Raw genomic sequence first — 5,546 nt, 5'->3', positions numbered from 1 at the left:
GTGTGTGTGTGTGTGTGTGTGTGTGTGTGTGTGTGTGTGTGTGTGTGTGTGTGTGTGTGTGTGTGTGTGTGTGTGTGTGTGTGCATGCGCTCACGTAAGCGTGTGTTCGCGTGTGTGTGGGTGTAACGCGATCATATATTCTTTATTACGCGAATTAATCTTATATCATAATGTATCCATCACTGACACATCTTGAGATCGAAATATTTGCTTGCTTCTAGTCGGATAAACACATATAATAAACCGAAATTAGATAGATCACTTAAAACCTCAAGTGTATACGATTGCGTCCGATATATCCCTTATATATCTAACGTATAAAATGCTGTGAATCGGTATTAGAATACGTCTAGCTGATATCATATTGCGCATCATACCAGGCGCAGAGATTAGATGTAAGCGTGCATATCTACATGGTGTTATTATCGTGTAAATAATATAGTATATCGTGCAGGCATTACTTAAGCGGTAGATTGCACGCTGCATGGTGGCTTCAAAAACGCTAGGCGTGCTAGCTGATATGTGTGGGGAAATATATGCCTACGAGTGACGGTGAGGGATGTGCGTGTCTGTTTGCATGTATGGGCTGTGGTGCGCGCACGCGTGTGTGTGGCTATGTGCGTGCGCTTGTGCGAACGTGTGAGTGTGTGTGTGCGTGCGTGCGTGCGTGCGTGTGTGTGCGTGCGGGCGCTCGCGCGCGCGCGTGTGTGTATGCGTGTGCGTGTGCGTGTGCGTGTGCGTGTGCGTGTGCGTGTGCGTGTGCGCGCGTGTGTGTGCGCGCGTGTGTTCGTGCGACCCAGTGTGAGTGGCGTGGTGCGTGTAGATACGTGGGTGCGTGTGCGTGCATGCATTTGTGTAAGTTATGCGCTGGTTGGTGTGTGTGTGTGTGGTGGGGGAGGGAGAGGGGCTGTGTATGCATCCGTTTGTACGCAGTTGATCCAGCAAAGGTAAATAGGGAACAAGAAGCGAAAACGTAAAAAAATGTGAAAATGAAAAAAATGACCGTGAAAAAGGCGCTCACTGAATCAGTAGGATCGTCTCTTTGTGTCCGTGTAAAAGCGCTTACTTGCTAGCCTTAAATATACGGGCGTTTATAATAGATGTTAAAGCTTTTATACTTACACTTGAATAATTCTACTACTATAGATTAGGTTCGCATAATTACTGACAGCGCATTTGCCAACATATTTGCTACGATGAACATACTTCACTCCATGTTTTCACGCGTACATCTGATCGATGTATTTTTCACTTTGCTAATTGCCTCGAGCAGTTCCTAGTAGGCTTTCAGTTAGTTCCGTTGCCACTTTAACATAATTAATCGTAAAACCACAGGCATGAAGAAAATGAGACAGCCGGCGCTCGGTCTCTCTGAGGAAGCTTGTTTACAATCAGTTAGAGGCTCCACGTTCCCACGCCTGTACTCAATGTGAGCAACGCAGCTCCTGGAGACCTTGAGGTTTTAACCACCGTGCCAGGCCCTGTGTGCTGCAGTGGCTAGGTCGAGTGTAGTGTAGTGACCCGAGAAGAAGAAGAAGAAGAAGAAGAAGAAGAAGAAGAAGAAGAAGAAGCAATCCATCTTCCCCGCCTGCGGCATGCTTAACAACGTTACTAGGCTTCTTGAGTTAGGGGGTGGACGTTTGCAATGAGAAGCAAAATATTATTTAATTCATTAGCGCGAGGGCGCTGCTCTTGTATTACGTCATAGGCGGTTGCCATCACTGAGCTGTATACAATAACAGCTGTTATGATATATTCAGTGGTTTTCATGCATGCGTAGGCGGGGTGTGATTGAATAGAGTCAAGCGGGTCATTCGTATGTCGCAATGTTGATATTCAGGCTGCGCGCCTTGCGTAGGCTGCGTATCTTATTGCTTGACACCTTTCCATACGTCACACTATGTTCTCCTGAGACAACACTCTGAATAATGTATTAAGGACGAAATGTATGAGGATGGGCGGACATAGAACGCTCTGAGCGATAGAAGGAGGATGAATGGAATAGAAAGAGGATAAATCTGACTTTAGCACCCAGATTTTATCGATAAGCTTACGATTAGGTTAAGATAAGGGTTCGATTGGGATTAGAGTTAGAGTTAAAAATAAGGGGGCCAAGATGAGGATAGTTTATGCACCGGCGTCGCAAAGTAGGATTGGACGGAGTGAATAGCGAGCAACGGAATGGTAGGGGTGATAAACGCGATAAACAAGAGACTGTTGAAAATATAAACAATAGCGCAACAGCTACGATTGCAACGCCAAGTAACACAACATTAGAATACTGTATAAGCTGTTTAATTTTCGCGAATTTCGCGAACGCGTCCCCGACCGCGAAAATAACAACACGCGAATCATTCATACCGAAAAATACCGAATAATACATAATTAACCGACCGCGAAATTAACCACTCGCGAAATTGTCCGGTAAATCTGGTACAATCTACGGGCTGTAATATCTACTGCTCGTCCGCACCACTGGGGTATATCAGTGGCCACCTGCATCCATTGTCCGTACTTCATTTGCAAATGTTTATTTTAGGGCGAGTGAAAAAGCAGCCACTCGGATAAGTTCGGTAATCTACGGCGTTACACAGTTTCAATGCAAGCCATTGTTTGATAGAGAGGGCAGCTATTGCCGCTGTCTTTCTCGCCGATTCGCCGAATACCTCCCCCATGAATATCCCATGTGGGTTCATCTGACTCTGAAAAGAATAGTTCATCTGATCTGAAAAGAATAGACTAGCTGCTAGCTCCTAAATCTATCGACGTTGCCCTAGTACGATCCTCGTCGTGAACCCATCCTGACAGTGTTTTTCATCCTGTAGCACGATCGTTGTCGATTTGTTTTCGTGATAAATCTGGACAACTTTGTGAGCGACACCAATGTGTGGTTGGTAGGCATTGCTGGGATCGATATTACTAAAAGATAACATTTAAGTTATTCAACTCGAGTTAGATCGTCACTCTGTAGCAGATCCTAGCCTCCTACTATCATCCCGATGAATTATTTATCCAAGCTAAATAGGGAGAGAGCAGACCTTAATCGTATAAGGGCGATGGCACAAGTAGAGTGCGTGCGAGAGAGACAAACATAGACAGACAGACAGGAACACACACACACACACACACACACACACACACACACACACACATACACACACAAACACACACACCTACGCATGCTCCCCCAGCCGTCCGCATGCCCCCGCCCCCCACACAGTTGCCGCCGCCTGGCCCGCGCGTCCGCGCGCATACACACCCACACACCCACACACCCCACCGCCCCCACCTACGCCTCGCCTCCGCCCACCTACGCATGCCCCCCCCCCCCCACCCGGCGACGCGCGCGCAGCCTATACCCACACACCACACGTCCGCGCGCGGACACACACACCAGCGCACGCACGCACGCATGCACCCACGCACCTCCTCCACGCCGCGAGCGCGTCACAGCCACACCCCAAACACGCACTCAACGTCAATGCACGCAGCGCACGCGGAGCGCACGTACGCACGCCCCCCCCCTCACCCACACGCGCGCGCCCGCCGCGAACTCGAACCCTCCCCTACGCACACCCGCCACCCATATGTGTAGCGGTAATTACGTTACCGCGTAATACGAAGGGAGGCAAATCGTGATGGGTGTGATATCACCGTACACTCGTGTCATGAAGCACGTATTGGATGACGCTAGTCAGGGACTCACTTAGAGAAGGCGCGCGAATGCAGTTTACAGGCTTGCTGAGAACGTGTCCCGTCCTGTTAAAACTCGTATATATATATATATATATATATATAATACTCTATTATATCTAAGTATCTAGGCGCTGCTGTTTCGTAGCCAGCATGGCCTCCATAATGTCCCTTAATTGTCGTGTTCTTGCACCTGCCCACAACACGCATACGCACAGGCACGCGACACAGCGTATACGACATACGCGACCGCACGACAAACCGTACACGCACACCACCGCCACCACACACACACACACATCACCCACACACCCCACACCCCACACACAACACACATCTGCTCTCATCTCTCTTCTCTCCTCTCTTTCCTCTCCCCTCCCTCCGCCCCCGCCCCTATCTCTCGTCTCCCCACTATCTCCTGACTCTCTCTCCGATCTGTCCCAGACTATCTGCATCACCGTGGTGGCACAGCGCCATAGCGTAGCGTCAATGAGGCGTATTATATGACGCGCAAGTGTTTCGTGAATGGTTTTACGCGCGACTGTATTGCCACGTGTTAGGAGATTGTCGCCCCTGTTACGTCCAATACTTTGTATGCATGCGTCTATATTTGGCTCGCTAGCACCATGTTAGGTTGCCTGCTTATTTGTGGGTGTGTGTGTGTGTGTGTGTGTGTGTGTGTGTGTGGGCGCGTGCGTGTGCGTGTGCGCGTGCGCGCGCGTGTGTGTGTCTGTCTGTGCGTGTATCCATACGTACGTACGCGTTCGGGTTTAATAACGAATGTATTGTGTTTGTGCGTACGGACGAGTGCATGTGCACGGAATGCTAATGTATTCGATTACATGCGATTAACACTGCACGGATTGGTGGCTTTATATTTCTAATTGCAGCGTAATGTGAAGTTGCTACGACGTATGCTCCTAGTCTAATATTTGTGATCGGGGGCTTTAGATTTCTTATTGCAGTGTAACATGAAGTTGTTACAACATATATTATGCTTCTCGTCCTAAATTTGTACACGCAGTGAGGTAGCCTCGCACCTTGCGCATATATATAATACTAATGATAGCAAGTATAGAAGTCGCGAGAGTAGTTGCGATAGTTGCACGCAAACATATTATCAGGAGGTTATTATTAATATCAAGAGCTAATAATACCTTTAGCTTTATGTGTTATTAGCTCTTGTTAACATATATATATAGGCCCTATATATATATATATACATCTATATTATGACGCTCGTGATATTATTATAACAGATTTTATTGTTTGTATTTTCTTATTTCAGCTCGTAGGGTATAGTTTAAGAGTAAAGCTTTTCATAAGGCGACGATTGCCGTCGTAAGAATATTTTCAACGTGCCGTAAGAGGCCGCTGATCTATCACACATACGTCTCCCCGCTTAATTAATATTTTGGTGGTTATTTATTTAATCATATTTTTATTTATTCATCGCGCTGGCTTAACGCATAGCATGTCGCGAACCAATAGCATGTCACCCGCTCTGCGATCATAATTTAGATATCCTTTGTCGGCTACCAAAAGAACGCGAATTAAGTGTGATTGTTTTATTAAATTTATGAACTCTTGTAATTATTCCCAAAGGCATGACGTCATCTGCAGGCTATTTGCCTTAGCAGAATCGATAGAGCACTGATCGACGTATAAATTAAGTGAGGTTGTACTGTATATACACAAGGCTAAAGCCGGGTGCGTGCTAGGAAAACTGACAGCGCGAAGGGAAAACTAAGTGATTTGAGACAAAGGAAGACAGAGTCTGCGTGTGCGTATATATATGCGTGTGCGTGCGCGTAACCGTAAGGGTATGAGTGTACGTACGTTCGCGCTGGCGC

At 47.2% G+C, this 5,546-nt stretch overlaps 1 protein-coding gene across 1 annotated transcript in view; it reads left to right on the top strand.

Annotated features, from left to right (window-relative positions):
* The window catches only part of LOC106808303 (neuropeptide Y receptor-like), a 19,196-nt gene that overhangs the window by 8,994 nt on the left and 4,656 nt on the right, over nucleotides 1–5,546 (top strand). The gene's annotated exons all lie outside the window — the stretch shown is intronic.

Source organism: Priapulus caudatus, unplaced genomic scaffold (assembly GCF_000485595.1).
Source record: "Priapulus caudatus unplaced genomic scaffold, Priapulus_caudatus-5.0.1 Scaffold267, whole genome shotgun sequence".
NCBI classification, from domain to species: domain Eukaryota; kingdom Metazoa; phylum Priapulida; class Priapulimorpha; order Priapulimorphida; family Priapulidae; genus Priapulus; species Priapulus caudatus.
Note: the sequence above shows the minus strand (reverse complement) of the source record. Positions and strands in the feature narration are given on the sequence as shown.